The 10,000-nt window shown below is 37.5% G+C and overlaps 1 protein-coding gene across 1 annotated transcript in view; it reads right to left on the bottom strand.

The window, feature by feature from the left end:
- Positions 1–5,493, bottom strand: part of LOC108435845 (CMP-N-acetylneuraminate-beta-galactosamide-alpha-2,3-sialyltransferase 1-like) — a 57,352-nt gene extending 51,859 nt beyond the window's left edge. The window contains exon 1 of the mRNA XM_037543019.1: positions 5,284–5,493. The gene's annotated coding sequence lies outside the window, so the exon portion shown is untranslated. The remainder of the gene's footprint in view (positions 1–5,283) is intronic.
- Between the last annotated feature and the right edge of the window lie 4,507 nt (positions 5,494–10,000).

Below are 10,000 nucleotides of genomic sequence, written 5' to 3'. Positions count from 1 at the left end.
CACTAATACACCCCCACACCATCAGAGATGCTGGCTTTTGAACTTTGTGCTGACAACAATCCAGACAGTCCTTTTCCTCTTTAGCCCGGAGGACACGACATCCATGATGTCCAAAAACAGTTTGAAATGTGGACTCGTCAGACCACAGGACACTTTTCCACTTTGCGTCAGTCCATCTCAGATGAGCTTGGGTCCAGAGAAGCCGGCGGCGTTTCTGGGTGTTGTTGATATGTGGCTTTTGCTTTGCATGGCAGAGTTTTAACTTGCACTTGTAGATGGAGCGACGAACTGTGTTCACTGACAGTGGTTTTCTGAAGTGTTCCTGAGCCCATGTGGGAATATCCGTTACAGAATGATATCGGTTTTTAATGCAGAGCCGCCTGAGGGATCGAAGGTCACGGGCATTCAATGATGGTTTTCTGCCTTGCCGCTTACTTGCTGAGATTTCTCCAGATTCTCTGAATCTTTTGATGATATTATGGACTGTAGATGATGAAATCCCTAAATTCATTGCAATGGCACGTTGAGAAACGTTGTTCTTAAACTGTTGGACTATTTACTTACTATTTACTCAAATAGTACCTGCTCTTTGAGGGTCCATGGGGGTCCTGACCACTGAAGAACAGGGTAAAAGGAGGCTAGCAAAGTATCAGGGAAACAGATGGACTACAGTCTGTAACTGTAGAACTACAAAGTGCAGCTATACAGTAAGTGGAGCTGATAAAATGGACAATGAGCATAGAAACAAGGAGATGGACATAATGTTAGGCCTGATCGGTTTGTATAAACATAAACAAAAATATAATAACTGTCAATAATGTCTGATAGAAGTAGCATATAAGTTTGATACAAGTATTAGTAGCTGTACTTTTGCTCATTTACTTTTAAACAGTAAGAAACATTTTCATTTTATTCAGCTTCAGATCAAGTCCACGTTTATGCGGTGATAAAGAGCAGTGATGAAAATGAAATGAAAATAAACTACTATGAAATAAATCAAGCTGGTCCTGCTGGCGGCTCTTAATGCAGACACCTAAAATGAAGTTCTTCAGAAAAGAAAATATTTCTATATAGAACCTTAAGCACTCAAAAATCCTTTGCATGATTAAAGGGTTCTTTGCATCATGAAAGTGTCCTTCAGATTGATGGAAATATATAAATATAACTATTTTATAGTTAATATATATATATATATATATATATATATATATATATATATATATATATATATATATATATATATATGGGTTCTAGACACCACTCAAAAGCGTTCTGCTACAGGTATGATGTCAAGCTTGTTTGAATAGAAGAACCCATTTTGGTACTATATAGAATTCTTTTCAACGAGGTTCTATAAAGCACCATATGCAACACATTCTCTATCAATCTGAAGAATTGATAAGACAAAGAACCCTTCAATCATGCAAAGGGTTGAATGTGTGTTTATGATTCTATATAGAACCATTTTCTTAACTAAAGAACCCTTGAAGAGCCATCTTTTTCAAATGTGTCCATCTTTGCAGAAAAAAAAACAAGTTTATAAAATTTTACATTTGTCCACAGAAGACAAGAATGTTGTCTTTTCATGAGGCTAAATGTATTATTGGACCCAGAGTTCTTCAAATTAATGGGGGAAGTGTGGCATATGGTTCTATACAGAATTTTTTGAAAAGAGTTCTATATAGTACCAACATGTTCTTTTGGTTCTTCTTTTGTTAAGATGCAAAGCTCATCACAATAGCAGAACCCTTTTTGGTGATATATAGAAGCACTTTTAAAACGTTTCTGTGTAGAATCATGGACAGCATGCAACATGCAAAGGGTTCTTTGCTTGTTCATGGTTCTATGTAGATCCGTTTTCTTTGTTAAAGCGCCATTTAAGAACCAACCTTTTTAAATGTGTATAATCTGGGGGTGCAATCTAAATGTTATCAAGAGCCATTTTGTCCTTTCAACAAAAAACCCATGCCACCTCGGGAGCCTCAACATTTAATGTCCACTTTACCATCCAGGCTGTAAGTATGTAAATTTGCTAGGCTAAAAAAAACAATATAAATTATAACACAGACTTACTTTGATTTACTAGCTTTAAGCTTTAACTCAGCTATGGCCGCTTTTCTTGCATCTCCAGCAGGAAACTTTTCTAAAAGTGAAACAGTTTCTGTTAAATGTCTCTCAATGTTCGACTTTCTACGAGGCTATAGGTTGCTTCTCACTCTCCAGCTTCTTGTTCGTATTTTACAGTTTCACTTTAAATGGTGCCTAGGGCTCCAGAATGTAAATGCTGCATCATTTTAGGTGGAACAGAAAAAATTCAAACAAGAAACTGGTGAATGAGAGGCAACTTCAGCTTTGTAACTTTTTAGATTTGGCATTTTCTTGATGCAGTCTAAACATATCAGGAAACCAGCTGGAGTGATTATAAACACAAATAAGTCCACTCGTCTCCAATTTATCAAAGTTCATCTTAAATCTTTCTCATTGCCATTTTGTTAGCCACTAGTTAGGCGTGTACATTTTTGGCTTGACCATATGGTTCTAGGAAAAACCTTTAACTGGTACAAAACAAGTTAAATTATGTTTTGTTAGACTATGTGATGAGTCTTTAGACTTTAAAGAGGATCTTCTAACTTATTAAATTTACAAAATGGTTCCATAAAGAACCGTCCACTGAAAAATGTTCTTTAAGTTCTTTTCAGTGCACTTTCAGCAACTGGTGTGTTTGACATGGCATATTTCCTGATTTAAATGTGTAGATGATTATTGACAAATGTGAGTGAACTGAAAGATGTGAAATCAAGTAAATTCATTTAAATGAATGCATCAGGTTTTAGCGTGGTGCATTCATAGCATCATACTAAAGAACCCATTTTAGCACCTTCAGTGAGTGAGTCTGTCTGATTCAGCTCTATAATTACCAGATGAGTTAATGAGGCATCCAGCCATTTGAGGACCCCCTGCCCAAGGGCTTTAGACCCCTGTTGGTTTGAATAATAAGAAAACTGTAATATGCGTCATTCCCAGAACCACTTCTGAGAGGCTTCTTCTCTTAAAGCAAACAAGAAGCAGCCATGAAAGGCAAAATTCTACCAGCTCAGGAACTAATTGGCAAGAGTTACAGAGATTAGTGGCTCCTGGTGGAGCAGTATTAGCCTGCATTAGCATTAGTCAGTATTATGACCATCACTGCGGAAAGCTGACTTGTATGATCTAGTGGTTAAACATCAGTTAAAATGCAATGCAAACAGCCTCTTCCGACCCACTCGAGAAACATGAAAGCACGCTTAAAGCCTCTTGCTAAAGTATGAAAACAGGCTTTGGATTGAATTGTGTAGTAGGGACAATGCAAGGTCACTGGTGTAATCTTGTCCACCACCCAAAAATGTCCAACCAAAATGGCTCTGTGGGCAGAAATTGAGGGCTAACACAAACTGAGCATACAACAGATGGACTACAGCCTCTCACTGTACACCTGCAAAGGGCAGAGAGAGCTTTCTAATAAAGTGGTCAGTATGTAATGTTTAAAAAACACTGCTGCCAGCCCGACCCACGCTAAGATAAGCACAACCACGAACACCACCATGAAGGTCGTCATGAACACTATCATGAACTCTACCATGAGCACCACCATGGACACTACCATGGACACTTCCATGGACATCACCAACACCACCATGAACACCACCATGGACACTAATATGAACTTCAATGTGAACACTAGAGTCATGAACTTTACCATTAGTACCATTGTGGACACTACCATGGACATCACCATGGACATCACCATGAACACCACCATGAACATTACCAATGACACTAACATGAACTCTACCAAGAAGACCACGATGAACTTACCATGAAAACCACCATAAGCATGGCCATAAACTCTATCATGAACACCAACATGAACATCACCATGAATTCTATCATGAACACCACCATGAACTCCACCATCAACATCACCATGAACACCACTATGAACTCTATCATGAACACTACCATGAATTCTGTCATGAACACCGCCATGAACTCTACCATAAACATTCCCATCAACACCACCATGAACACTACCATGACAGTGTCAGTACCCAAGTGAGAAAGATAAATCACCCAAATAATATATGAACAACAAGTCCTGTAGTCAGAAACTGACCTATGATGTATTGAGCCAAGGGGGATGATATATTGTGCAGCATTGGATGTACTACAGATTGCTAAAATACAGGAGAATGAGGTATAAAGACCAATATACACCTAAAAACACTTAAGTATGAACTATTATTACCAGTATACCCCATAAAAATACCAATATTAGCCAATATTGTCCCTAAAACACAGGAGTATGAGCTGTATGACAGCACATACAGCAAAAAACACTTAAGTATGAACTAATAAAGCCATCAGAGTCCATTAAAACACAGGAGTATGAGCTATAAGACACAATGCATGTCTAAAAACAATTAAGTAGGAACTATAAAGCCAGTACTGTCCATTAAAACAATGGAGTATGAGGTATAAGACATAATGTATACCTAAGAACACTAAACTAGGAAAGATTAATAAACCCAATATTACTCCAAAAACACTGGATTATGACCTATAAGACAAAATATACAGCTAAAAACACACAAGCATGAAATATTAAAGCCAATATTGCCCATAAAACACAGGAGTATGAGCTGTAAGACATCATTTCCAGCTATAAATACTTAAGTAGGAACTATTAAAGACAGTGCTATGCATAAAACATTTGAATATGAGGTACAAGACAAAATAAAAGCTAAAACAGTTAAGTAGGGACTATTAAAGCTAATACTGCCCATAAAACACCAGAGTGTGGCATACAACACACAATATACAGCAAAAAACACTTAAGTACAAACTATTAAAGTGAGTACTGTCCATTAAAACACTGGAGTATGAGGTATTAACCACAATATTTAGCTAAAACACTTCATTAGAAATGATTAAAACCAGTACTGTCCATTAAAACACTGGAGTATGAGGTATAGAGACACAATATACATCTAAAACCCTTAAGTAGAAATGATTAAAACAAGTACTGTCCATTAAAACACTGGAGTATGAGGTACAAGACAAAACATAGAGCCAAAACACTTAAGTAGGGAACTATTCGTTAGTACTGTGCACTAAAAACACTGAAGCATGAGCTATAAAACACACTTAAGAACCCGCAATTAAGGCGCAAACCGCAGCGCAGCGCACGCTTTAAAAGCCCTAAACCGTTGCAGGTCGGTGTTCCGCGTCCATGCATTTACTCACGTGAGCGCGCTTGCAGGAGCAGCAGGTGAGCCGCAATGTTCATCTGGCGAACAGATCTCTCAGCCCGGCTCGCGCTCCTCTTCTGGAGCGCGTGGCGTGTGCGCGCCTGTGTCTGTGATGATCGTGCCCCTTTCGCTCAGCCTTATGTCCAGCTCTCTCGCTCGCGCGCGATCTCTCTCTCTCTTTCTCGCGCGCGCTCTCTCTCTCTGCACTCTGTGCTGACAGAAGTGAGGCGCTCGCGCGCCTTTAACATACCCCTCCCCTCCGCAGCCACGTGGAGGGCGGGCAGCGCTAAGGACAGCCCCCCCCCCCCCGCGCCCCCCAATCACGCACCATCCCTCAGACCAGAGCATGAAGACTACGTTCCTCCTCCTGTTATCCTGTTGCAGGGCCGAAGGCAACGGTCACATCATCTGATCCCACATGTGACAGCGACGATCTTCATCCTGCACTGTTCACTGTGTGAAGGTCAGAAAGCACCTTAATTTATTTACTCTCCTGCCAAAACAGCCAGTTAAGTATGAGGTTTTCATTGTTTAGGGTCAAAAAAAGGAGAAATATTTAACAGAAATTAACACAGAAAACTCAACAAATAAATATAATATTAAATATTTCAGTGTTTATTCACTACTACTACTACTATTACTACTACTACTACTATCACTACTATATTATTGCTACTACTACTACTATTACTACTACTACTACTATCACTACTATATTATTGCTACTATTACTACTATTACTAATACTACTATTACTACTATACTATTGCTACTACTACTACTACTACTTTCACTACTATACTATTACTACTATTGCTACTACTACTACTACTTTCACTACTATACTATTACTACTATTACTACTACTACTACTACTACTACTGTTACTACTACTATTACTACTACTACTATACTACTGTTACTACTATTACTACTACTAATATCACTGTTATTACTACTACTATTACTACTATTACTAATACTACTATTACTACTATACTATTGCTACTACTACTACTACTACTTTCACTACTATACTATTACTTCTATTACTACTACTATTACTATTACTACTACTACTACTATACTAATATTACTACTACTACTACTACTACTATTACTGTTATTACTACTACTTACTGTTATTATTACTACTACTATTACTACTGCTACTGTTACTACTACTACTACTACTATTACTATTACTACTACCACTACTACTACTACTACAACTATTAATATAATAATGATAATAATAACAACAAAGCAATAATAATAATAATAATAATATTAATAACAATGTTTATTAGTAGTATTACAGCACCTTTCATACATTAAAACTGCAGCTCAAATTGCTTCACTATACAAAATAAAAACAACAGAAGAAGAAAAAAAGATATCTAATAAAAAACCCTAACAAATAATAAATAACAGAAAAGGGATGTATTAATAATCACAGGTAAAAAGCACAAAATAAAAATAATAAATAAACAAAGAAAAAATACAGTAAAATGCACTTAACAAGAAAATAAAAGTACAGTAATATTCCAGTAAAAACAAAGGGGAAAAAATAGTCAAATGGTTCAGTTTAAAACCAATTTCATGCTGAAATGCTTCTTTGCATTGTGGAATCAATTCTTCAGGATTGATGGGTGAATGTGTTGTATAAGGTTCTATATAGCACCAATATGGGTTCTTCTACTGTTACAAAGCTTGACATCATAACAACAAAAGAACCATTTTTGGTGCTATTTTGAAACGTTATCAAAAGGTTCTATATAGAAAAATATACACCACATTCTCCATCAATCTTCAAAACCATTTGACCATGGAAAGAAACATTTAAGCATGAAATGGTCCTATATAGATTGCATGGTTGTAATAGAAGCACTGCCTTTACTAAAAGAACCCTTAAAGAACCATCTTTCACAAGATAAAGGTCAATGCTTAAGGCTGTAAACTTAAAGCACTTCAGTTGTTGATAGTTGCAAATTTCAAGTTAACATATTGTACATTTTTTTCACTTTTGACTTAAGCATTTCCCTAAAGTGATTTCACAAAGCTCACTTAAGGCAAAAGGACTTAAGCAGATATTTTATGCAGGTCAGTGCAGGCCTTTAAATTTTGTAGCTTTTTTCTTTCGAAATCCTAAATGAATAAAAGTGAGCAATGAAAATATTTGCCATGAAAAATTTATTCACTTCAATAATCCTAAGCCAAATGCAAATTCAATATGATACTTAAGTATTGCAACAACGCACAGTTACTTAAGTAATTTTCGCCCATGCTTTTATTCTGGTAATAATGGTTATTGGTATGGAGGCAATTTTAAATGCTTTCTTTATAAAAAATCTCAAATTTGTGGTTTGAACTCACAATTTTTGGTTACTAATTGTTGGGTCTCCAAAGGAATCTTTAGGATTGGACATATCCAAATTGTACCCCCTCAGCTTCAGGCCTGTGAGAGTCTGACACCATAAAAAGGATTTAAGACTCTTCAAGTGGTGGTAATATTAATACATTCATGAACGCTGGTTATTTTCATGGCTAAGTTTTATCCGCTGTTATAAATGGGGTGATAAATCTAACTCTCTTTGTCTCCTTCTGTGCTGGATTCCAACAATATCTGATTGTTTCATTTTTGTAATAAAACAAATCTGTACTTAAATGGTCAAATGTGGATCATGAGTTTACTGAGTAATATTTTATAGATATGGTTTAGTTCATTCTTTATAGATATAGGTTCTATGTGTAGTCTTGTACGTGGTTGTTGCCCCTGACTTGTCTTGCTTGTTGATGCTAATTAAGAAAAAAAAAAAACAAACGTTTCTTTCACAGAACTCAACTTCTCCCAAGACTGAATTATAAATGTTTGAAACAGTGTGTGGTAAACAAGGGCGGGATGACTGGATCATTCTTGTCATCTACAGGCAGCACGATGGAGGAGGATAATGTCCCAAACTGCTTTTAATAATTGAGACTCACACAATCATGCTTGTCAGGAAAATGCATAAGAGACACATTGAGTCATAGTCCTATGATCCTCCAATCACAATTGGAAATATTTAAACTCAGAAATCTCATTTTGAGAACTGTTTTTTTTTTCTGCTGGAATGAAAGAAAAAAGAACATTTAAACATCCATCCATCCATCTATCCATTTTCTAAGCCGCTTCTCCGTCAGGCTCGCGGGGGGGGGGTGCTGGAGCCTATCCCAGCAGTCAATGGGCGGAAGGCAGGATACACCCTGGACAGGTCGCCAGTCCATCGCAGGGCAGGCAGACAGACACAGACAGTCACTCACACACTCACACCTAGGGGCAATTTAGCACATCCAATCGACCTGACTGCATGTCTTTGGACTGTGGGAGGAAACCGGAGAACCCGGAGGAAACCCACACAGACACGGGGAGAACATGCAAACTCCACACAGAGAGGACCCTGGTCACCCGGCTGGGGAATCGAACCCAGGAACATTTAAACATATAAACAAGTAAATTATGGAACCAATCGGGTGACAATCTGTACAAATGAAATTAACAACTTAGTAAGGCGTGGGAACGAGATCCTGTCTTATTAATCTGTGGCCAAGGCTTAATTATCCCATTCCCATGCATTAGAATCTCATTCCCATGCCTTACTAAGTCATGGCCATGCATTATTATTATATCTGGAATTTCAGGCCAGCAGGGCTCTGTAGTAAATAGATGATTCTTCAACTCTGCAAATGTCAAAACTGTCAGTGCATGAACATTTACAGTACCTCACATTACAACACTCTTCAAAAAATCATGCATGGTGAATGGTGAAATCACTCTTTAGGTTGATGTAGAATGTATTCCACATGGTTCTATACAGAACCTTTTTAAAAATGGTTCCATATAGCACTCAAAGTGGTTCTGTTATTGTTATGAAGTCAAGCTTGTAAGAGTAGAAGGTTCCTTTAAGCATGCAAGCAGTTCTTTCAGTCAATATAATGCATATATATATATATATATATATATATATATATATAAACCATAATTTTTGCCTAAATTAGTTTCTCCACAGTGTGTCCGTGTGTCCACTTCTGTAGTGTCTAAGCATGCAGGGTATGCACTTGTAGAAGGGCCCATGTTTTAGGGGGTTTCTGAATTGATTCTGTGTTTTAGGCTATCAATGCCTAATTTCCTCCGATTCTTAGTAGATTAGGCCACATCTCACTTCACGAGTCCGGTCACTGATGAGTCTGATGTCCACTGCATGTACTCATTCATAGACCCATAAAGGACTGAGGAACAGGGAAGAGAAGAGGTGGCAGTGGAATGTAAGGTGAGGATGTGAATTGATATGGTGTTAGATTGGAAGAAGAGTGGGTTTCAGCCATGCTTCTCAGCCAAACTTCAGTTATAACAGAACTACATTCATATTCAACTTTATTAGGACCCCCTTGGCCTAGAGGTTAAAGAATAAGCTTGATCAGCGTTTCTTGTTGCCAAAGGGGTTGATAGTTAATATTTAGTATCCAAGTGTGTACACTTACAGTTACCATTTCTGCCAGCCTGTACAGTAATGTACCTTCAGGGTTTCATAATGTCACTTTGCCATGTAATCCCCTTGGCTCTCAACATCTTCTCCACCAAGTTCTCATATATACCATCTTGTATGTGTTCCGCATATTCCAGATCTTTAAATATCCTGCTTAAGACCAGTCCTTAGGCCCATTATCTTCCA

The sequence above is a fragment of the Pygocentrus nattereri genome, chromosome 11 (assembly GCF_015220715.1).
Source record: "Pygocentrus nattereri isolate fPygNat1 chromosome 11, fPygNat1.pri, whole genome shotgun sequence".
NCBI lineage: Eukaryota > Metazoa > Chordata > Actinopteri > Characiformes > Serrasalmidae > Pygocentrus > Pygocentrus nattereri.
The sequence above is the reverse complement of the archived record's forward strand: the minus strand, read 5'-3'. Positions and strand labels throughout refer to the sequence as shown.